Source organism: Canis lupus, chromosome 14 (assembly GCF_003254725.2).
Source record: "Canis lupus dingo isolate Sandy chromosome 14, ASM325472v2, whole genome shotgun sequence".
Classification (NCBI taxonomy): Eukaryota; Metazoa; Chordata; class Mammalia; order Carnivora; family Canidae; genus Canis; species Canis lupus.
The window spans coordinates 58,402,264-58,427,911 of NC_064256.1; the positions used below are offsets into that span (position 1 = coordinate 58,402,264).

The 25,648-nt window shown below is 36.8% G+C and overlaps 1 protein-coding gene, 1 long non-coding RNA gene and 1 pseudogene across 10 annotated transcripts in view; all 3 read left to right on the forward strand.

Annotated features, from left to right (window-relative positions):
* The window catches only part of KCND2 (potassium voltage-gated channel subfamily D member 2), a 476,827-nt gene that overhangs the window by 49,567 nt on the left and 401,612 nt on the right, over positions 1 to 25,648 (forward strand). The gene's annotated exons all lie outside the window — the stretch shown is intronic.
* The window catches only part of LOC112670815 (uncharacterized), a 227,803-nt gene that overhangs the window by 33,612 nt on the left and 168,543 nt on the right, over positions 1 to 25,648 (forward strand). The window lies entirely within an intron of this gene.
* Positions 15,364 to 16,398, forward strand: LOC112670826 (non-POU domain-containing octamer-binding protein-like; annotated as a pseudogene).

Here is a 25,648-nt window from a genome sequence, read left to right on the forward strand (position 1 = left end):
GAAATCAGAGGCTTCCATGTTCCCCTCCTTAGTTTTGATTAGCTTACTAGAGAGGCTCACAGAACTTGGAGAAATATTTACTTACTAGATCATTGGTTTATTATAAAAGTACATAACTCATGAACAGAGAAGTGGAAGAAATGCAAAGGGCAAGGTCTGTGGAAAGGGCGCAGAGCATCCATCCCCTCGCCAGGCATGCCATTCCCCCCATATCTCCATGTCTTCAGCAACCTGGAAGCTCTCTGAGATCCTTCCTTTTGTTTTTGTTTTGCTTTTTTTGTTTTATGGAGGCTTCATTACAAAAAAAAAAAAAAAAAAAGATTGATTAAATCATTGACCATTGATGATTGAGCTCAATCCTCAGCCCCTCCCTTCTTCTTCAAGGAGGTCAGGGGCAAAGAGTGGGATGGATCTGAATGTTTTAATCCTCTAATCTCATGGTCAATTCTCTTGGCATCCAGCCTCAATCCCTGGGTGCTTTCCAAAAGTTGCTTCATTAACATAGCAAAAAATAGCTTTATTATTCTCCACACTTAGGAAATTCCTAGAGTTTTGGAAGTAGTGAGCCACGAACCATGAACGAAGACCAAATATATACGAGAAATATATTTGGGTCATCTGAGTGCCCAAATATGCATTTTTCTTATAAATCACAATATCACAGCATTGAATATTGAAATACATGTATTAGTTTAGGCTATGCAAATACGGAAGTAAGAAAACCGTGTTTTAGATTCACAAAAAATATACTGAAATTAAAAATCCTTGAGTCAGTCACTCTGAGTGGTTCTGTCAGTTTGAGCTCTTGTCAGTTGGTACCACTGAAATGATAATAAACATTGAGTAATTTTAGAACTGAATATGTTCCGGGCACTAGAGACACTCACAGCTTGAGTAGGTGACTGACATGTAACAGTAAGAAGTGTAATCTTGAATTATATAGGGGTAAGGGGATGCCACAGAGGAAAGAGCGGTCACATCTCCAGAGGGGAATTAAGGAAACCTTCACGAAGGAAGGGTCACTTAAGTAGGGTCTGGTAGAAAGAATATGCCTGGTGTTCAAGATCGGAAAGGGTCCGAGGACTAACAGATGCAAAGCCTTTAAGTGTGAGAATTTGGTATGTCTTTGTGTTTCAGCGTGTGTGAGAAGCTTATCTTGCAGCCAGTGCAAAGCCACGTGGGCAGCAAATTAGGGAAATACCTCTTGCTCTACAAAAGGATTTTTACTTGATCCTGTCAAAGTCGGGGACTGGCTAAAGAATTTCAAGTCAAGAAGTAACAATGTGGCTGTACTTTGGAAAATTGATTGAAGTGGTTTGGAATTGAAAGCAGAAAAGCCAATTAAGAGTGTATTGTAATGGCTTAAAAGGAAGAAAATGAGAATGAAGACGTAGTCAAGTAGAAAGACAGCACCTTTAGAGAGTAGAAGCAAAGGGTAGAGTGACTGAGGGAAAATGGGAGTTGGTGGGAGGAAGGTGATCACTCTCTCTAACCTGGCTGACAGATTCAGAGTAGAACAAGACAAAGAATCCAAGGACAGCAGTTCTGCTGATGAAGAAGAGTCCATTTTTGAGTATGTTTGGAACCTACAAGGAAATGCTTCATGAATGAGTGAAGGATTATTCAGTGTGCTTGTGTTGCTGTGGTTGGAATCCATGTCCAAAGGGCAATTTTCGAGAGTATCCAATCCAGGGCACCTGGGTGGCTCAGTAGGCTAAGTGTCTGCCTTTGGATGGAGTCATAATCCCAAGGTCCTGCGATTTGGTCCCACATTGGGCTCCCTGCTCAGTGGGGAGCCTGCTTCTCCCTCTCCCTCTGCTCCTTCTCTCTCTCTCTCTCAAATAAATAAAATCTTAGAAAAGAAAAAAAAGAAAAGAAAAGAAAAGAAAAGAAAAAAGAAAAGGACAAAGAGAGTACTCAATCCATGGTACCTTTCTAGCTTTGCATGCTATCATTTCCATTCACGTATTCATGCATTCATTAGTAAATTTATTCAAGAGATTTCAATAGATGTTTGTAGATTTTGCTAGGTTGGCACATGATGCATCATTAAAGACCACAGTCCAGACTTCCACTATTTTAATTTAGCAGGGAATACTAAGAAGTAGGCTAACAATCAGAGTATTGTGTGGGAAGCACAAATTGCATCCAAAAACCATAGCTTATTGTTTAATTTGCATTTATGTGATTATTAGGACAAACATTTAGATAATTATTACATAGTTGTATTTCTATCTTTGGCTTTCCTGTGTACATCATTAGAATATTTATTTGTTAGAAAAATTCATGATTTTGAACACCATTTGTCTAAGGTCTTTATTTTTGTGATATTAGTAAGCTTTGTTTATTGAACGTTTTATTGTCCTTCATAGTTGATATTTAAATATTGCTCATTGTTTGTATTCTGTTATTAAAACTATAATAATGTGTTTATACTTTAAATAAAAATATACTTCAGAAATAGAGATTATATATGTGAAAGTGCATCGCTTGTGCCTAGCAGAGAAGGCACATCCATGCTTTTCATTTCCGTGTTTTTTGCCTTTCCTTTCTAGTCCCCTCCACATATGCTGTCTAATGTTCTGTTATGTCCAACACACTTGCTCTTCCATACTTCACTGTTAAGTCTTTGAAAGAAGAAACCAAATTTGGGATGTCTTTCTGTTCTCATCGATCCCTATCATTATTAATCATTTACACAATAAGCATTTATTGAGCACCCAAAACACGACATTCAGGAGATGCTGAGATACATGAAAATATGCCTTAAGCTCATTACAGAAACTCAGAGGAGGTGACATTTATACTAATCAGAAAATAAGAGGAGGAAATTGCTCAAAAATGCCCATAAAAAGTGGGTAATGATATTACAGGTAGAGAGAATAAGTTTAAAGATTCATAAGCATTAAATGATAAGTATGTGGGAGGCAATAGCTCTGTGTGGCCCGAGAACTGCACGTGTAGAAGAAAGTCCTGTAGGCTGAGAAGAGAGACTATGTCAGATGGCGAAAGGTTTGTTTTGTCTTAGCAGTTTAAGTTTTTTGGGGGGATTCTGTTTATTTGTTAGGTATTGAGAGGTGCCAGTTATTTTAATCAGGAGAATGATATGAGCACACAGTTTTAAAGGGTGTGCTCTTTCCATATAAGACAGAATGGACGGGGCACCTGGGTGGCTCCGTTGGTGAAGTGTCTCCCTTCAGCTCAGGTCGTGATCCCGGGGTCCTGGTATCGAGTCCCGCATAGGGTTTGCTGTTCAGCGGGGAGTCTGCTTCTCCCTCTGTCCTTGCCCCTCTCCCTCCCCCCTGCTCGTGCTCTCTCTCTCTCTCTCTCACATGCACTCTCTCAAATAAATAAATAGAATCTTAAAAGGATGGATTGAAGAGAAGAAATGCTGATCACGTTAGCACGTAGTTATTTTCATGCTAAATGGAGTTATTAAACTCTATTCATGTGTGTGCTCGTGTCTTTTGTGTGGTTTCCAAAAAAAAAAAAAAATGCATGTTGAATATGCATGTTTTACGGGGAGGCCTGCAGGGTGTTTGGTAAGGATACAGAACTTTTATAGAAAGTGTACTCAATTGGGACAGGTTAGTACCTACCTGTGTTGGTGGAAGATGATTATTGAGTATTGAGACCAGGATGTTAGCTGAAGAGGAATGGGGAGAGGAGAGTAATTTATATCTCCAGAAGTCAGTACTTCCATTTTAACAACCACCTTTGTTTGTCTTCCATTATTTTTGGTGTTATTGAATGGTAATTACTAGTAGCATGTTAAATAATGTGTAAGATGAGGTAAAGTAGATGGGGTCACTGAAATGGGTGTTTTAAACGTGGAAAACTATACTAGGATTAGGGATCTAAAAATTAATGACTAAAATTAAAATGAAACAAAGCAAAAACCGAATATTTCTCAAGCAGCGCAGTTGTGGAGTTTTATGTTTTCAATCTGGGCACGCCAAGTATGCTTTTTGTGAGAACTGTTTCTTCAGAACTACAAATGACAAGTTGATTTTGAACAAATGAGTACAAGAAACATTTTAAGAATATCTGTTGAGTTGATGGAAGCTACAAGGAGAGGGTAAGTGATTAAGAAGTGGAAAATAGGCAATTTGGAGAATAACAGAAAAAAAAAAAAGACTGATGGAATGATCTAATCCACACTCTAAAGGTTTTGGAACCTAATCCATCATATGAAGTTTTTATAAGGTCCTAAGGTGAAGCTATCATAAAACATATGGAATAATTGGGAAGTAATAATTTACTGGAAAGGGAACTAGAAGTGGGAGGAGGACGTTTCATGACCATGATTGAGAGCTCAGATTAATTGCCCGTATATTATTTATTTGGTCATTGTTACATTTTTCAACATAATAACTTGACAAGGAATCTTTACTTCTCTGAAAACCAACTTCAGATTTTACTGTAAGACACAGTCTGAAACATCCATTTTGCCTTTATTCAATTTCTGTTACTAAGTCAAGAAAATATAATTTCCAGTGAAATAAGTCAGCACTGCAGTGAAAAAAATATTTTATGAAAACAAAATTGATACGGAGCACCTGGCTGGCTAGCAACCCTTGATCTTGGGGTCTTGAGTTCAAGGCCCACACTGGGGTTGATGTGTACGAAAATTTAAATAAATAAATAAATAAATAAATAAATAAATAAATAAATAAATAAATAAAATTTTAAAGGCTGATATCAACACAGTACATAAAATGATCTAGCTCATAGCATGTTTTATGTCAAATATAAGCTACCTTTATTTAATAGGCTTTAGAAATGTAAAGAAATTCAACACTCGGTTGTTCTCAATTCCTTATTTCACAGATGAGGAAACTGAGACCCAGGAAAATTAAGTGCCTCCCATGAGGTAGGGACAAAAATCCAACTCCTTTCCCTTGTCTATGCTTTTTTCTGCCACACAGCCTTGATGTGTACGTCATATGTTAAAGATTATTTTTCAATGAAATAGTTCATAAAGCAAATAAAATGATTTCTAGTTCCAGTTTGTCTCGAGATTGTTATTCTAGTCCTGGAAAGTTTAAACAGATGTTATGTGTATGTAACAGGCAATTTATCCACTTAAGGAGAGAAATAAACATTTTGCTTTTGCCACTGATGTAATCTAACATCTAGAAAATGTTCATATCCTGTTACCTGGGTGTTAGGTCACAGTGAGAATAGAAGGTGCCATCCTCTCTTTGTTCACTGGTTAGTTAGCAATATCTTCTGTGACTTGAGTAAAAGTCACATTATTGGCAGGTATACAATAACTTTGTGGTAACAAATCATTTGCTCTCATAAATGGCTTTTAGGTGTTAGATCAACGAATTCGTGGCTTTTTATTTAATGCCATTAAACTGAAACTTTTAGACCAAATTCTAGATGTTACCAAAAATAATCCTTTACTATAAATTATAGGTAATTTCCTGACTTGTAATAAAAAATAAAACAGTTCCGAAGCAAGGTCATTTATCAGCATTTTGGCTTTAATTAATGGGTTAAAATAATGATCCGGAAGAAAACTTAGTATTTCAAAGTAGAGGTGGCCGTTTGAAAATGACACTGTCGGCTTGGTGTGAGACCATCGGAGATGAACACAGACGCAGTAGTGTTGACGTGTGCTTCCACGTGTGGTCGACCTTTGGACGTGAAGCATCCCAGTACTCAGAGTAGGGAAAGAAAGCTAGCATCAAAAAGAAGGCAAGAGAATAATAGCTCAATTACCAGTGAAATCAGGAACCCTGGTTTTCAAAGTTTCTCTTAATTGTACAAACTGACTTCTTGAGAAAACACAAGTTTGATAAATGACGTGTGGTTGGGCTCACGTGCAAACTGACAAATGAAAGCATCTCTGGGCACCTTCTGCTTTCTCAAGTTAATATATTATTAAACTATCATTTATATATAAACTTAAATATATTGGGTAAATAGATGACTGGCAATTAATACTTGAACGTTTCCTTGATTGGGAAAGAGGACTCAGAACACCTGTGTGCTGATGTTGCCGCTCTTCTCTTGAGCTGCCTGAGAAGGGCACTCTGATAAATTGAATGTGACCTTTTTAGCATCGCTCAGTGATAAATGTTTCATTTCTTTATGACACAGTGGAATCAAAAAAGTGGTATTTGTTTTATACTCTGATCACGGACATTGGGCCCAAACAAAACAAAACAATAAAGAAAGAAAAAGTGGAAATTTTTGACTTCACTCCAAAAAATTCAAAAGGAAAGTTGATTACGTGTAATATTTACACTAATCTACTTCTTTAAGTGACTTGTTCAGTTACAACAATATGCATAAATGCGCATGATCATCCATGTCTATTTATAGATGTGGAAGTAAAAATCAAGAATAATTGGCAGTCTGCTATTTTGGGGAAATATATTTTATTTGGTCTCCCAACTGGAGAATCAGAAGAGAACTCTTTGAGGAAGTTGCATGGATAATTATAATCATCTCCTACCAGAATAGAGATTCAATATTTAATTTTTTGTTCAATATTTATTCAATTTGTTCTCTCACATGTTTTGCAAATATGTATGGAGAGTCTATTTGTTCATCTTCTCTCTTACCCACAAGAGTGTAAACTGCAAGAAAACAGTGACGTGGCCTGCCTTGATTACTGCATTGTACCCTGCACTACTAACTACGCCTACACAGTAACAGGCCTTCAATACACATTGATGAATGAATGAGCGCCAGTCTCTGGACCGTGTTTTAAGTATGGCCTGTTGTATTAATGTCCAGCTGAGAGGGTGGAGCTAGGATAAAAAAAATCAAATACTTCATCAATAAATATTTAAAGATAATTGTGTGAAAATGTTACTCTTGGTTGATAATGACTCTCCCACATTGCCATGAAGTATGCAGGCTACAGGCTCACCAAATTGCTTGAGTTTAGGGCTCAAAAAGAGAAAGGTAAAGAAAATGTAGTCTAAGAAATCCTGGAAGTTTATATTCTAGAATTAAGGTTGTGAATTTGCATATAGCTACTTAACGGTGACCTATTAGCATAAAAAGCCTTTAGAGATTGCAGGTAGTTATTACACAAGAGCTACATTAAACCTTTAAGATGCAGATGTCCCAGCATATGAGTTTTCGGACTCAGCTCCAGGAGGACAGGTTAGTGATCACTAAATTCAGAATGTGTTTGTAAATGTTTTCATCTCCACGTTTGTCTAAAATGTTTCTTATTACACACTAGTTAAGGTTTACAATTCTGTCTCCTCCTCCTGCTCCTGCATCGGAGAGTTACTCGCCTAACACTGTCCATAGGAGGATTCACTGTTTCGAGACTATCAGCGAAATTTCGGTTGCTAGAATCAGCCCCAATTGCAGCAACTAAAGATATTGGTAAATTAATAGAATCATAGGAAATAATAAATTCTAAGGTGAGGGACATGACATATTCTTTGACACCTTTGTAGCCTTGGTTGTATTGACTCACCCCTATTCCATTATGAAGGAATGGGAAAATATCCAAACTCAGATTTTTGGAAGTAGTATGGAGATAATTCCTGTCACTGGAGAAGGTGACTTCTTTGAGAGGGTTATAGACATAACTATCTCTTCTAAAAAAAACTAAACTGTCCCAGGTCATTTAAAAGTTTTTGGAATTTATTTTTTAATTGAATTTATCTATAAAACTTTGAGAAAATAATTTATTACATAATATGATTAGCTTCCCACCGAGGCCTTTCGTTTTTGGGTGCGTATGAGAGCATACATACCACAGCAACTGCGTCTCTAAGTATACAGACGTAGTGTTGTCCCAGATCTCGCCGAGCACCTACCAAGACATGTATTTTAATTTCACTCCGTTACTCCCTGTAATTTTGCCCACCTGCTACAGCCCTTGTATTTATTTGTATTTTATGATGTAATATCAGGGCGTTCCCAACGGGTCTTGGTGGTGGCGTCCTTCAACAGCTCACTCTCTGTCACTAGAATTTCCATTGCTTAGTTACAACAGAATATAACACAAGCTCTTTGAGGTGTTAGAAGAAGACTTCCTAAGTGCCTGGACACTCAAATTCATTATTAACTTTTCTACTCAATATTTGATAATATTTGTAGATAATATTTATAGAATACGTATTTTGTGTTAGGCTCTCTGCCTCGTCTCGTTTAATTTTTAGAACCACCCTGTTGGGTAGATACCATCGTTATTCTCACGTGATAAGTGAGGAACTTGGTGGTTATGAAGTAATTTGGCAACATCTGGTATATAGTAGAGCTGGGAATCTAACCAAGGTTATCTCTTTCCAGTGTAAGCATGCGTAAGGTCTGCGCTCTGAATACGTGGATATGTAGAATTACAGCCTCACGAGGAGACATTTTATCTTACATAACAAGTGAATGAATGACTGCGTGAATTACCACATAAAATGTATCTCAACACTAAAGGAAGGCAAGAAAATATTGTCAAGATAGGGAAAATTTCTTATCTATAGGTTGCTTATCTTTGATTTTCACATTTTGATTCTTAGCTTCAGGATAGGAAAATAATTTTTAAGCTTATGTATAAGAAGCATAGGCATATTACAGCCTTTATTTTCCCTCGAGTATTAGGAGTCTAAATATACATTCGAGGGGCACCTGGGTGGCCGGGTCAGTTAAGCCTCCAAGTCTTGATTTTAGCTCAGGTCTGATGTCAAGAGTTGTGAGGACAAGTCCCACATTGAGCCTGCTTAAGATTCTCTCCCCCCTCCCCGCCCGTCACTCTCCTGATCTCTCTCCAAAATAAATAAATAAATAAATAAATTAATTAATTAATTAATTCAGATTTGTTTTAGTGATATGTTCTTTACCATATAAATTATGTGAGTTAATAGATGATATATCAGTAAGTATGTATTTAATATTTGTGAAACTCAGCTTTCAGTACTTTTCAATATATCATGTTTTTATGTCACTAATGTCATCTGGGAAATGCCGTAAAAATATCTCACTATAAATTGTTCAGTTGGTTACTTATTTGTCCTGTCATAATTCAGTTATGAATCCCCTTAACCTAGCTAATGGGCAGCTACTGTAATCTACTGTCATGGAAATAAAATAACATCATGTGGTAATATGAAACTAGAAGATAATGAAAATATAACTAACTTACTATGTATTTAAACCCATGCATACTTTCTGATTCAGAGCCTTAATATGAATTTTCCTTGCCATTTGAAAATGAAGTTACTTCTCCCAAGAGTTTATGCTGATGCTGTTTTTGTGAAAATACAAAATTTAATGAATTCTAAAAGGAGATCATTTTTGCTTTTCCCTATAGAAAAATGGAGGATTTCTGGCAAATAAAATAAGACATATCTTTTTCTGGTCATTTTATCTTTTCTGAACTAGCGCTCCTCTGTTTCTCAAGTCCTTTTTGACAATGAATGAACTATATTCTGAGCTCTGGTATTTGCAGTGATTTGAGAAAAAAATCTTCTAAACTTTCCTCAAACTGGCCACTCTCGATGTCAAATAATTTATTCTGTGTAGGCAGTGGAGGAAGTTCTTTCTGCTATTATCCACACAATTAGGAGTTTTAAAGAGTATAATGAAAAAAATTCTGATTTTAGGGATGCCTGGGTGGCTCAGCGTCTCCCTCTGGCTCAGGGCATAACCCCGAGGTCCCGGGATCGAGTCCCGCGTTGGGCTCCCCTGGAGGAGTCTGCTTCTCCCTCTCCCTATGTCTCTGTCTCTCTGCATCTCATGAGTAAATAACATCTTTAAAAAAAAATTCTGATTTTAGAAAAATGTGGAAAACACTTGCTGATTATGCTGCAAATTTGTCCAGACCTCACATTGTTTATTCATGACTTTACAAGCAGCATACTACAATTTATTTTACATCTGTAGATTATTAGGTAGAATGCTCCATTAAAATTCACCATTCAGAAGTATTTTTCATTTGTTACTCCCTTTTGTTTTGCAATACATAAAACAAGATCTCTGGAGGGGTTGTATTGATCTGTCTAGAACTACACTGGCTGGTGTGGAACCCAGCTCCCCATTCACTAGGTATTGGAGACTTGGCCATGTCGCTTAAACTTGTTAATGTGTCAGTTTCTTCCCCTGTAAAATTAGGATCATAAAATACCTACTCTAGATGGACGCTTTAAGGACAAAATGAGTCTTTATTTTAAATACTTAGAAAAGTGCCTGGCACATTAAAAAAAAAAAAAACCAGTAAGCATTAGCTCACATTACTATTTTCAGTATAGACTTTTCCCCCCCTTTTTATCAAGCTCAAGCACAAAGCTGATGAAATAAGCAAAAGGCACAAGAAATTGTGCTCATGCGCTCATATCAAAGTGATGGATGAGTTCCATTTTAAATTGTGAAAAATGATAGAACAATCATGCAGGTGCAGAGGAATTAATATATGGAGATATTTGGATATTTCATTATTTTTATGCTACTGTTTCCAAATAAAGCATGATGCTTTCAACACTTCAGAAAGGATTTTAAAACTAGATTATAAAGTATCAGTGTTGTGAACTATATAAAATCCACATACAAATGTAATGAAATTGAATTGAGGAATGAGACAGATTTTCAATCTATCTGAAGATAAAAATAACAAAATTAAATTGAAAATAACCTTTTATAAAACAAAAATTACATTGAGTGACTTCTGTTCTTTAACATTTTTAAAGTTTTCCAACAATTGAGTGACTTTTGTTCTTTAACATTTTTAAAGATTTCCAACAATGCCATTTTCCTGCATTTTAGCTTTTTACACTATTAGACTTTAACAGCCAGAATAGCATGAAACATTTAAGATAACATTTTTCCAGATTTAAATTTTAATCATGTCATATTGAACTTTCTCACTTTTATTAGTAGAAATAAACAGTAACATTCAAGTAAATTAATATTATTTAAATCATAATTTAGTCTTTTTATGATTGTAACTTATAATGAAGAAGGATCAAGGTGTAAAGGCCCTTTTCTTTTTTATTCTTTAAAAAAATATTCTGCTTTAAATGGTTCTAAACTTTTAGTATTTTTCAAAATTATTTTTTCCTTGGCCTGGGTTCCTGGGTGTGTTTTTCATAAGAAAGAAAGAGAAGCAGACAGATAAGGCCAGAAAGGAAGGAAATCGAGGGAAAGGAAGAAAGGAAGAAGAGAGAGAGGGGGGGGAAAAGTGTGTAGTTAAGGAAAGTATTTTGCTGGCATTTATCATATTAACAGAAATAATCATATAAGTGTTTTTGCTTTGTTTTAGCTTTCATAACACCACAAGTCACTGAAGAAATTAACAATGAGTGTAGCAGAGTAACTAGGCTTACAATTTATCTTCTCAAAACATATAAGTATTTGTCATGTTAAAAGAAAAATAGCACCATAATAAATTATCTTGTAGCTCCTCTGAAGTAAGTGAAAAAATCCAAAGAACTCTCAAAAGTCACCCTGAGGCTTTGGCTGCACATTTAAGTGCAATATTCTAAGTTCCAAGAATCAGACGTTTGACCGACTATACCACCCAGGTGTTCTGTTTTGTTTTTAAGTAAACCGTAGGCCCAGTGTAGTGGGACTTGAACTTAACAACCCAAGATCAAGAGTCATGTGCTCTACTGACTGGGTCAGCCAGGCGCCCCAATTCTAAGATTGCAAAAATACCTTTAGTTTACCCCTTTCTAGCCATGGCCTCTCTTTCGTTTCTCCTTTTAAATTTCTTGTGTCCCATCCCTCTGCTCTGCTTTCATTTTATTTTATTTTTTTAACCCCATTAATCACCTCCTCTCTGGAAACACTGATGTGGTGAAGGCCGCCTTCTGTAGGCTCATCTTACCTGACCTATCTGCTGTTGCTTTTAACATTTTAAATACCAGCCCCCACCTCCCCCCACCCCGCCACCTGCAGCATCATTGAATTTAAGCTGATATCACTGATTATCTCCAGTGTCTACAGCAGTGGTTATCAGTAGAATGTAAAGTAAGCAACTGAATGGCAGAAGCAGCTCTTCATCTTCCATCAAACAGTAATAAAATAGTTACTCCTTAAAATACCAGAGAAATGCAAATATTTACGTTTGGAATCATCTTTTAGATGCTCCTAACTTGAAGCCAATTATCAGCTCTTTTGGTGGCATATTAATGCATATTTTCAACATTGTCAAACGTAAGACGTAAAGCAGCAAGCCATATATATTCTGTGCTTATAAATCAATGAGATTTATGAAACAGGATTGAGGGTACTAATTATGTCAAGTAAGGAAAAGTAGGTAGATCTGGCTGACATTTCTTGGAAGGTTCTTTGTTAAATGTAAGAAACCCAAATACAGATAGCTTTTCATTTAATCAAGTCGTGTTTCCAGTGTAAATGAATGGCTATTGAAGTCTTTATATCCCGTACTTTTCTTAAATGCTTCGCTGAATGTTTAATACTCTGGCCTCCCAGTTTGGAGCTGCTTTTAAAGGAGCCTTTCATAAAACTTGGGACAGAAACCTGCTCCAGACGACCACATGGAGGGTTGTACAAAAGAGAAACAAATTATAAAAGCTCAGTGTTTCTTGGTTGCTTAAAATTTCTCTCTTCCTCTTTCTTTTTACAAAAAAAAAAAAAAGATTAATCAGTGACCTATTTTAGTTTCTAGAGCCTAACTAGTTGAAAATTTTAATGTAAAGGTTCATATGAAACCATTTAAGTGATTAATAAATAATAAATATTAAGAGAATTAGACAATATTTTAAAATCAAGCAAACAAAAATTTAGCCAAGATAATAAAGACAATGTATACACAATCAAAATTAGTTTCCTTCACATGCTATTTTAAATTATTATATAAATCAGTACACTCATCCATAGTTGCTGTGTAGTCTTCAGTGTTTTTGGTGTTTTCTAGAATTAATCTTTATGACAAGCATTCCCTGCAGTGTCTCTGTCCATTGGAAGGGCATGGGGGCTGGAAGAATGCAGACCTGGGTCCAATTATGTTTGAACCACTTAACGTATGTTAATTCTGATGTATTAAGACCATTGAAGCTCCACAGGATTAAGTTATCTGGAAAAGAGATTAATAACTTGTTCCTTGTCTTTTTCATAGGTTTATATTACAAGAAATACATGAAATAGTATTGGTTTCCAGTTTCAAAACAAGAGATTGTAACTACAAATTAATTGATGTGATTGTATTCAAATGCGACTTTACTACTTGGCTGGGTCCCATGAAGGGTTAGTGTCTTTCTACACTTGCAGATGGTTGCTGTCAATCACCAGAAGAAATGGATGATAAAACATAGACAGATTCTTAGAAACTCTACCTACCCCATTTGTTGAAAAGTAGCAACCCAGATCTTAATGAAACCAACAGTTTCCAAGAAAGCATTTTAGGACCTTTGCCATATGGCACAGTTTGAAGGGTAAGAAAAATACAAGAAAAAAAATTTGTAAGGAAAATCTAAATATTATTTTTTTCCCCAAAAAATACAGTCTACCGATTAAATTTTGGCTCTCAGAAATGTAACTGATTATTTTACAATTATTCTTTTATTTTGATCCACACAGATATTTCAACTAACCAATTCCATCCATAGTAACGATGATACTAGATTCAGTAGAATTAGCTATTCACATTAATAAAAATAAGTTACCGTTGCCAAACTGCTACTTCATTTCATGCATTTCTAGACAATCTCTGAGGGCCATTTTCCAAAATACTTTCCAAAACATCTTTTGGCACTTCAGATCTTAACAACTTGTGAGTAAGTTTAAAAATTTTTATTTTAAAATGCCATGTAAATATAATCATTTTTAGTTTATGGAAATGAGTTATAATCAGAATTTTGTCTGCTGCAGTATTGTGGCGAGAAAAACTAGGTTCTTGAGATAATATATATATATATATATATAATATTTTAAGCCACTTTTATTTTGTTTTCTCCTACAATGGACAGCTCTTTAAAAGGAACATACCTAAGTTTAGAAGAAGAAACGGGGTTTCATATCACGTGAGCATCAAAAGAGGTAAAAAAACAGCATGGTGGTTTAGCCCAAAGAATAATATATTCAAGCATCAAAATAGAGATTTTGAAGTATTTGACTCGATGCCATTTCAAAAAAACATAGGTCTACTATGTTTCTGTAGTAACTGACGTGTCCTTATAGGGAGATGGTAACTGTTCCTGACTTGGAGGATGCGCTTCCAGTAGTAAAAATTACCTTCTGAGAAGACACAAACGAGCCATTCAGTGACACTCGACTAAACCATATTTTCCCTATTCTAGCGTTTGCCCTGAGGGTCTAGGCACCATAACTAGTGTGTGAAGGGATGTAAAGAGCCCACTGTGATCACTTGCTCTTCAACAGGGACATAAGGGTATGTATTGCACTTCATCTTAAAAAATTCTCACAGGTACTTGGGTCACCAGTAGAAATGACTTATTGACATCACCCCCAGGACCCAACGGGGTAAAATATCATGAGTCTTCCTAGTGTGTAAGTTCTTTAGGCATAAGATTTTAATCCGTGCCACAATAAATAAAGAAAAAAATAGCTTCTCCCTTTATCTTGACTCTTTCCCCCAGAGTAGGATAATGTCTTGGGTTAGGAATCTATGGTCCAAGGTGGATGTGACAAGAACCAGAGGTGGACTGTGCCAAGACCCTGACAGGTCACACTCCTCCTCCACAGAAGAGATCAAGGCTGGGGGAGTAGAATGGAGTTTCAAGAAGTAATGCACGAGGTTGTATAGTGTTGCTGTTGCTCTGAGAATAGTCAGTAGAGGGGTGCAAAAAAGAAATGAAACCTTTAACCCAGAGAAGCAAAACCATACTCCAAAGAAGCATCGTCAGCATCACCACGAGCAGCAGCAGCAGCTGCCACCACCATCACCATAACTGCAAACAGGCAAGAAGCCCACGGCAAAATGAAGACTTGAATTGACCTGAAGGATTTTAGGAAACCAAGAAAGAAGACCTTCATCCAACATAACTGGCTTTTTTTTTTTTTTTTTTTTTTTGAGGGCACTCTTTCTCCTGACATCAATGAGGAGGAGATGAGGAAACACCTTGGGTAATAGGGGATGACAGGTGAAGTCTTCATTCATTAGGATGAGGGCTTTGGCTTTATCCACTTGGAAACACCAACCCGAGCGGAAGTTGCCAAAGTAGAGCTGGAGACATGCTGCTCCGTGGAAAGCAGCCGCGTGTGCTCTTTGCTTGCCAGAGCACATCCCTTACGATCCCAAGCCTTCCTTAGGATGTTTTCAACAAACTGCTAGAAGAAGTCATTTCTGTGTTTGACCAGGGAGAAAGGGCAGTGGTCATCGTGGAGGGTCAAGGAAGGCCCTCCAGAAAAGGCCTTGTTGACTTCTCCAGGAAGCCAGCTGCTTGGAAAGCTCTGAACAGGTACCATGAAGGCTCCTTCCTGCTAACCACAGTTCCTCGGCCTGTGCCTGAGGAGCCCATGGACCAGTTGGCTAATGAAGAGGGACTTCTAGGGAAGCTGCTTGTGGAGAATCAGCAACTTCACAGGGAGCGAGAGCAGCCACCCAGATTGACACAGCCTGGCTCCTCTGAGCCTGCGTATGCTAGAAGGCTACTCGGGGTGAGAAGCAGCAGCTGGGGCAAGTGGGCCGCTACGTCAAGGAAGCTCATGAGGAGCTGGAGCTGGGGATGGAGATGGAGATGGAGATGGAGTTGGAGATGGAGATGGAGATGGAGATGGAGCTAGAGATGGACCTGAAGCTGGAGGTGGAGATGGAGATGGAGATGAAGATGGATCTGGAGCTGGAGCTGGAGATGGCAATGGAGATGGAGCTGGAGATGGAGCTGGAGCTGGAGCTGGAGATAGAGATGGAGATGGACCTGGAGATGGAGTTGGAGATGGAGGTGGAAATGGAGTTAAAGATGGAGGTGGAGATGGAGCTGAAGATGGAGCTGAAGATGGAGATGGAGATGGAGCTAGAGCTGGAGATAGAGCTGGAGGTGGCTCGCCATGAGCCCCAGGTCATGCTGGTGACACAGGATTTGATGAGGCTCAAGAGGAACTTCGGAGGATGGAAGAAGTAGAAAAAAAAAAAAAAAACAACTGAAGCTCGAGCAGGAGGAGGAGCACAGGTGTTGTGAGGAGATTTTGCAGGAGGAAAGGATGCAGCAACAGCAGGAAGGATTCAAGGGAACGTTCCCTGATGTGACAGAACAGGAGATGCGGATGGGCCAGACGGCGGTAGGAGGTGCTCTGGACATCTCCGGAGCCAGCTGGTACCCTGGCTTCTCCTGGACCTGCCGCCATGATGCCCGATGGAACCTTGGAGTTGACTCTCCCAACAACTGCATGCCTTGTCCAGTCTGCTACAAGGGAAGGAATTGGGGCAACTGGTGGAACCCCTCCTGCGTTCAGTGTTGCCATTCTGAGGTTGAATTTGCTCCAAACAAACGTCGCCAATACTAATAAAAATGTCAGTGTCCAGTTTCCCAAAATCCCATAAGAGAAAGACCCTTTTTGGACTAGCCTGAATTCTGCTCCGGAAAAATGTCAGGGATTCCTCCCAATAGTTAGGTCTCCGTTGCCTGTACTGCTCTGGGGGAGTTTGCTGGAGGCCGAGGGCAAGGGAGGGGAGATATTTAACAAATCAGTTCTGTGCAATATGTCATTTAATTAATTGATTCTGGTGGTGCACTCCTGAAGTCTCATGTGATTGGTGAGCGCCTGGGGGTGCAGGGTGGGGAGGAACTATGGCAAAATGGATCCAGTTAGAGACCCCATTAACCTTGATCGGTCCATTCTTTGTGCATCCTGTTGTATTTGCCTTCTCATTCTTACAGCCTCCAACCCCAAAGACACTGCCATGTACACCATAAAAATAGACATTCCCCAATGACCTTAGCCCCATTGGTCTGTTCACCCACAGGTGAGCATTCAGCCAGATGTTCACAGGGTCACAGACAGCACACATGCAATTCTGTTATATCCCAGATAGTATCCCTTCATTTCCTAAGGAACACATTTTCTCTTAGGGGTTTTCATTTTGGTGTTTTTTAAAAAAATCTTGTCTTAAGGTGCCTCTATCTTTTTTCCTGGGTAAGGACAACCCAGGAAAGGCCCTTTTGTGTCTATGATGTTGCTATTCACAGATTTTTTTTGATAGGCCTCGTACAGGTAATTTTAGGGAAGAGAGTGACCGTGTGCTAAAGGTCAGACAGTAGCTCTTAGCCTTGCCTATCCCGGGTAGTTATGCTGTACAGCTTTTTACTGGTGCACCGTGTTTGGTTTGTCCCTGATATCTTTAGGATTTTTCTGAGAAATGGAGCAGTAATGCAGCATCAATTCACTAAGCTACATTTTAAGCCTTAAAAAAAAATAAAAAAGAAGTAATCCAGTTATGAGTCATAGAAATGACCCTGATAGCAAAACATAGTTTTTCTGTGACTTTTTTTTTTTTTTTTTAATTTACTTCTTTCTTCCCTTCACTGGCAGCGGTAGGATGGGGACTGTCATCTCATAGTAAAACATCCCTCAAGTTACTGCGTTAGAAGCACAATTTAATTACTACATTTGTTTTAATCATGAGTTTTGGTTTGTTTTGTTTGGATCAAATACTTAATCAAATTTAGTAAACATCTTGATGTAAAAACTCAAAACTATACATCTTAGTTATTTTTTTTTTTACATCCAATTTTTTTTTTTTTTTTTGCTGAACTCTGTTGTTTAAGGTGGGATATATAGAGTTGACAGTTTGTCTTGTTTGTTTAATCCCTCTTCTCATTTATTTATCGTAAGTAGTATTCAATCAGAAGCCATCAAACCCCTTGTTAAGAATATTATATAATTTATGTAAGAAGAGGATGGGAAACTATATTGGATAATGGCTGTAAACATTTCCAAGTCTGAGAGTCTATGATAATCCCCCTGCTTTCCCACTATCATCTCCTAGACTTGAGATTCCCCTAAATTGTCCATATTGTCTTCCGTGATTAAGTGTCACTTCCTTTTGTTTTTTTATCTGTTGTAGTCATATATGGCTTAAATTGAGCTCTTTCCAGGTCCCTGGACACATTCTCTCTTGCACTTGTATATGTAACTTCTTCCCTAGGAAAAAGGCATTGTTCTTGGAAGGCCAGTTCCATGTATCATAGAAATTTATTTTTCTTATAGTTGATTAACCTACAGATATACTTAATGGCAATAATATGAATGCTAGAAATGGATAATGACACCAACCATTTGGATTTTAAGTTTTGATCAAGCCAATAAAATCCTCCTTCATGTTTAGATAGTTATTCCAGTTCCCCTTGGATTTAGACTTTTCTGAAATAATAAGTTGTATTAGTGGTAGATGGGAGACAAGATGAGGGGCAAAGCGCAGAGATACACCCAGTGCATAAGTATCAGCTGGGATACTTGTTAAAATCTCCAAATGGAGGCAGGGGTATGATTGACAAGGGTCTATAGATCTATCTGTGTGTATGTATGTATGTATGATTAACATACAGTGTTATCTTAGTTTCAGGTGTCCAGTATAATGATTCAACAATTCTATATATTACTCACTGTTCAATCAACATAAGTATACCCTTCAGCCTCTTTAGCTATTTCACAAATCCCCCCACCTGCTTTTCTTCTGGCAACTACCAATTTGTTCTCTATATTTAAGAGTCTGGTTTTTTGTTTGTCCCTTTCTTTTTGTTTATTTTTGTTTCTTAAATTCCACATATGAGTGAAATCATATGGTATTTGTTGTTCTCTGACTGACTTATTTCACTTAGCATTATTCATCCTAGGTCCATCCATGTTGTTGCAAATGGAAAGATTTCTTCCTTTTTATGGCCAAGTAAAATTCCATTGTATCTATATACATCTCTCTTTATCTCTCTTCACCTATGGATGGACACTGGGTTGCTTCCGTGGCTTGCCTATTGTTAATAATGCTGCAATAAACCTAAGGATGCACATATCTTTTCAAATTAGTGTTTTCACTTTTTTTGGGTGAACACCCAGTAATGAGATTATTGGATCATATGGGATTTCTAGTTTTTAATTTTTTGAGGCATCTCCATACTGTTTTCCACAGTGGCTTATCCAAACTTGCATTCCTACCAGTAGTGCACAAGGGTTCCTTTTTCTCCACATCCTCACCAACTTGGTATTTCTTGTTTTGTTTTTTTTTTTTTTTTTTTTTTTTAACCATTCTGACAGATATGAGGTGACATTGTGGTTTTGATTTGCATTTTCCTGATGATGAGTGATGTGCATCTTTTCATGTGCCTTTTAGCCATTTGTATGCCCTCTTTGGAAAAATGTCTACTTAGGTCCTCTGCCCATTTTAAAAATCATATTATTTATTAAATTTTTTTCATGTTGAGTTGTATAAGTTCTTTATATATTTTGGATATTAACCCCTAATTGGATATATCAGGTGCAAATATCTTCTCCATTCAGTAGATTACCTTTCTGTTTTGTTGATAGTTCCTTTTGTGTATAAGCTTTTTGTTTTGGTGTAGTCCCAATAGTTTAATCTTGCTTTTGTTTCTTTTGCCCGAGGAGACATTTCTAGGAAAATGTTTCTATGGCTAGTGTCAAAGAAATTACCGCCTAAATTTTCTTCTAGTAGTTTTATGGTTTTAGCTCTCACATTTTGGTCCTTAATCCATTTGGGGTTTATTTTGTGTATGGTGTAAGAAAGAGGTCCAGTTTCATTCTTCTGCATGTAGCTGTCTAAATTTCCCAGGGCCATCTATTGAAGAGACTGTCTTTTCCCCATTATATATTCATGCCTCCTTTGTCAAAGCTTAACCGACCATATAATTATGGATTTATTTCTGGGTTCTCAAATCTGTTCTGTTGATTTTTGTGCCTTTACTAGACTGTTTTTATTACTACACCTTTGTAGTATATCTTGAAATCTGGGATTGTGACACCTTCAGCTTTACAAAGATTACTTTGTCTATTCAATGTATGTTGTATTTCCATACAAATTTTACTTTCTGTGAAAAATTCTATTAGTGCTTTGGTAGGAATTAAAAAAAAAGATTTATTTATTTATTTATTTATTCATGAGAGACACAGAGAGAGAGAGAGAGAAGCAGAGACACAGGCAGAGGGAGAAGCAGGCTCCATGAAGGGAGCCTGACGTGGGATTCAATCCCGGGTCTCCAGGATCACATTCTGGGCTGAAGGTGGCACTGAGCCCCCCGGGCTAACCAGAAATCGCATTTAATCAGTAGATTGCTTTGAGTAGTGCGGACATTTTTGACAATATTGGTTCTTCCAGGAGATGAGCATGGAGTTTCTTCCCATTTATTTGTGTCCTCTTCAATTTCTTTCATCAACATTTCATAGTTTTTGGAGTACAAGTCCTTCATTTCCTTGGTTGAATTTATTTCTAGGTATTTTGTTATTTTTGGTGCAATTATAGTGGGATTGTTTTCTTAATTTCTCTACTTCATTATTAGAAATACAGCAGATTCTGTGTATTAGTTTTGTAACCTGTGACTTTACTGAATTAATTTATCAGTTCTAGTAGTTTTTGGTGGAATCTTTAGGGTTTTCTGTGTGTAGTATTATGCCATCTGCAAATAGTGAAAGTTTTACTTCTTACTTTCCTTATCTTCCTTCCTTGCCTTTTATTCCCTTTTCTTGCCTGAATGCTGTGGCTAGACTTCCACTATGATGTTGAATAAAAATGGTGAGATGGAAATCTTGTCTTATTCCTGATTCTAAAGGAAGAGTTTTTCATTCCTGAGTATGATGTTAGCTGTGAGTTTTTCATATATGGCCTTTATTATGTTGATGTATTTTTTCAAAGGGTCACTAGACGATTTTAATGAATACTAAAATTAAAATAAACACTGGCTCAAGAAATTATTTTCTCTCCAGTAATGATGTGTTTAAAACCCTAAATGCTGTATCCCCACTCAAAATGACAAGATAGACTATGCATTGCAAGTACTTAGCATTTGGTTTAACCTATTTTTTTTTCTTTGTACTTATCTGTGGAAAACAGAAAAAAAATAGGTGTTTCTTATACTTTACACATATTTATATTTATCACACTGCAGAATCAGACCCATATCTTTAAAATATTATATTTCAATTTTAAAACAAGAATAGTCATATAATATTATTTTCCTTCATCTAGAAAACCAACCGCAGTTCTTTCATTTATTTAACTTTTGCATACAGGTGATTTAAAACATGAAGGATATTGTGAATGAATTTCCATGCAGGTGGCAATTTTTGCAGTTGAAGTTGATGTCATTTTTAAATCTATTCAAGTAGAGGTTATCAAACCTGTTGTGTATATGACAGAAAATATCAGAGTCTAGCAAAGACTCCATTTAGTGAGGCTTTATCAGATTAATGTATACAAGAGAAGCAGTAGTATGGAGTACTAAAAAGAACACTGCAATAAGAGTCAGTAGACCTGAGTTGTGTTGCAAAGCTGTTTTTTAAATGTATTTCATTTTTGTTCCTCTATCAGTAAACAGTATCAGGTTGGAATAGATTACGGGTAAATTCCCTTCTCATTCTAAAGTTACATTTCCTTAACTTCTATTTTCTAAGAAACTAATATGCACATATGTATAAAAATACATTTAAGCAAACATATGTATATAAAACACATATATAATGGCAAAACACCACAAGTATAGGAAGTCTTTGAAGGAAAAGATAGTCGATGAGAATTAGTTTACAGAGATTTTAATGAGGTGTGTTTGTTGCTTTGAAAACAAAATTTTTCTATTTTCTGACATAGTATCAAGAACTTGCTCCTTCTGAGAAATGATTCTAAGACACTGTTCTTTTGAAGTTTTAAAAAGTTTTTATTAAGCTGCACAGAATAAAGTCTATTTGAACATGATAAACTGACGTGGTGAATCAAAAATGTCAAGCTGTTTTACATTTCAGAGTCTCACAGTAATAAAAATTGTCCTTTAATCCATTAAATATAACATCTTTACACAAGAGAATTCTGATATGAAGATCTTTAGAAATTCAAGGAATTTAATGGTATTACTGAATACTTAGAGTTGTTATTCATGATTGCTGTGTTGTATTTAGGCATCCTAATTACGAATATTTCATTGTCTCTTACAATTTTAAAACTTAAAAAAAAATTTATTTGTATCACAGTGTGCTACACTGAGTAGAAGTTCAAAACCTAATTAAAATATGAAACACTTCACAATTCAGACATAATATTTAGGTTTTCTTTCTTTTCAGTACCTCTTTTAGCTCATCTAGTAATAGAAAGTAAGTGATTTTTCTAAGTGATATAGGCAGTCTTTGCCTGAATTATCTTGAGAGGGGAACTTTTCAAAGGCTTTGTTTAATCTAAATTATGTGCATTCTTTTATTCTTGTTTTCATCTTTCTAATGTGAGGTAGATTTAATAGAGCATAATATAATGGAGTTTTGAAGTTACCTATGGAATTCTCTACGTCAGATTTTTCATGAATTATCTTTCTGTAGGCTGAGTGTTTCTTGCTGGTACTATTTTATCAACCTCATTGTTTTATCATGAGAAAACTTACAAAAGAATTTCAATTTCATAATGAGTGTTTTTCATGATCTTGAGGCTTGTCTGTATATACAGACTCTTAATAAAGTTTTAAATCTGACTTTAGTTGAATAAATATTGTATAAATTGTCATTTATTATGGTAGTCATTTGGTTTATTCAGTAAACATATATTTAAATGCACTAAAGGTTTCTATACAGAATAGAATATGGTGAGGGCATTAGTCTAGTAGGCAAGAGAACTGGTTTCTGATTCTAACATTGTTATTTTCTTTAATTGCCATGTAATCTTAGGCAACATTAAATAACCTTGACTTTCAATTTTCTCACTGCAAACCATGTAAAAGGTCCCCTGTTACCACAGTATTCGAGAATAGACCAGAAAATTAATATGGGAAAACATGTAGAAGAAATATAAACATTGCATGCATGACTGGATTATATAACCTTAAAGGTTCTTTACGATTTTGAGAGTCTGTTGTTTCATATATAGAATTATAAATTATCCTTTAGATGTGGATCATTGTATTTCAATTACCAAGGACAAATTTCCAGCTCTCTCTAGAGCTTGTGTGTGTGTGCACATGCATGCTTGTGTGGGTTTGACCAAACTTACACTATGTTATTTTAAACATTTATTATTTTATATGTCTTTTGAGTATCTATAATGTGTCTAGGACTGTTGTGGACACTGGGGTTACATTAGGGGAACACACACATAAACTATTTAGAAAACAGGAAGTGGTAAGTGTTAATGAAAACACAGAACAGGGGAAAAGGGAAGGGAATCAGTTTGCGTTTTTACTTAGCTGGTCAGAGTTGACCTCATTGAGAATGTGGCATCTGGCATCTGAGCAAAGACTTGAAATACTTCAAGAGAATAAGCAAGCAGTTATCTAGACATTTCAAGACAACATTTCAAGAAGGAGTTATGCTAGCACAAGCCTATAAATCATAAATATGCCTAGTAAATTCACTGGATATTACTGTCCAGTCAGGTGGTTGGAGTTGAATGAGAGAGAAAATGGTTAGATCAGAAAAGAAGGGGAGCCTGATCTTGTCATCACTGTAGTGTATTGTTGTGACTTGAGTTTTACTTTGAAAAGAGGAACTGGTAGACACTTTGGAGCAGAGGAAAGATGTGATCTGATTTGGATCTATTTTGACTATTGAGTTGAGCGAGTTTGCAGGTAGATGGAAACAGGAACCGGTTAATGAATGATTATAGTAATCATTGGAGTAATAATGATGGCTTGGTATCAAGGTAGTAGCAATGGGAATTTTGCAGATTGCATTCTGGCTATATTTTAAGATATTACAACAAGAGTTCTAACAAACTGGGTATGAATGTGAGAATGGAAAAATCTGGAACGAAGCCAAGATTTTTGTTTCACCAACTGAAAGGATGGGCCATCCATTCAAGTGAGAAATGGAGGGACACCTGGGTGGCTTAGTGGTTGAGCATCTGCCTTCGGCTCAGGGCGTGTCCCGGGGTCCTCAGGATCTAGTCCCACATCAGGCTCCCTGCAGGGAGCCTGCTTCTCCCTCTGCCTATGTCTCTGCCTCTCTCTCTGTGTCTCTCATGAATAAATAAATAAAATCTTTAAGATCCCTGGGGTGGCACAGTGGTTTAGCGCCTGCCTTTGGCCCAGGGCGCAATCCTGGAGACCCTGGATCCAATCCCACATCGGGCTCCCTGTGCATGGAGCCTGCTTCTCCCTCTGCCTATGTCTCTGCCTCTCTCTCTCTCTCTCTCTGTATGTGACTATCATAAATAAATAAAAATAAAAATAAATAAAAATAAAATCTTTAAAAAAATAAGTGAGAAATGAAAAGACTCAGTAAAATAGGTTTGCAGGGACAAGGGGGATGAGAAGTTCAGTTTCGCACCTGTTGATTTGGAGATATCTATTTGACAAAGTAGTAGATCTGTCAAGTAGGCAGTCACATATATGAGTTTGAAGTTCAGAAGACACATCTGGGCAAGATATATAAATTTGGATGTTATGGGCATATTGCTGTTATTAAAGGTTATGTGCTGATTGAAGTAACAGTGTAGTGAATGTAGACAGAGAGAGGAAAGGATAAAGAACTAAGATCAGGGAACTCCAGCAGTAAGAGATCTGAAAGAGGAAGAGAAACCAACAAAGGAGATTGAGGTGGAACAATAATGTTAGAAGAGAAGCACGAGTGTGGTATAATGGAAGCTAAGTGAAGAAAACATATCAAGGGCAATACACTTGACAAGTTTCAAGAACTGAAAAGTGACCATTGGGTGTAGCAATTTGGATGTAATTGGTGATCTTGACAAGAATAGTTTTGGTGTAGTAACCAAGAAAAATCTGATTGGCAAGGATTAAGGAAGAAGAGGAGAAATGGAATTCAGTGTTACTGAGTATAGTCAAATATCTCAAGATAGTTTGCTGCAAAAGGGAAAAGATAATCAGAGTTACAGTTGTTGCGTGAAATGGGACTTAACGGAGGATTTTTTTAAGATGGGAAAAGAAGAACATTTTTTACTTGTCGTGTTCATCCTTATGACATAAGAAAAAACAATAATCCAGATGAAGGGGAATAAATTCCGTTATGTGATTCTTGGGTAAGTGATAGGCAATTGTATTTAGTGCACAAGGGAAGGTTTTAGAAAGGAGTAAATATCATTTATTTCCAGAAACCTGAGAGAAAGCAAAGATATAGTTCAGTTGTGAGTTGATATATGTATGTAACTATAAGAGTTCCCGGAGATTCTTTCTAGTTGCTTTAATTTACTCAGTGAAAAAAGAAACAAAATCATCAAATTGGAGTGATAGAGGTATTAGGATGGAGGTATGGGAAATTTAAGAAGAAAAGAGAAAAGGGGCACTTGGGTGGCTCAGTCAGTTAAACATTTGCCTTCAGCTCGAGTCATTGTCCTGGGGCCCTCGGGTTAATGCAATCAAGCTCCATGTTGGGCTCCCCACTCAGCTCAGTGAGGAGTCTGTTTGTCTTTTCCCTCTCTTGTGTTCTCTCTCTCAAACTCTCTTTCTGGAAAAAAAATAAAATAAATTAAAAAAAGGTCTTTAAAGAAGAAAGGAGTAGGTATGGAATAGTCCTCTGGGATAGTAGTAGAAAGTACATGAACTAGTGAAATACAGTGGATTGTGGGCAGACGTAGGGGATCTCCAACAGTTTCTCAAATTGA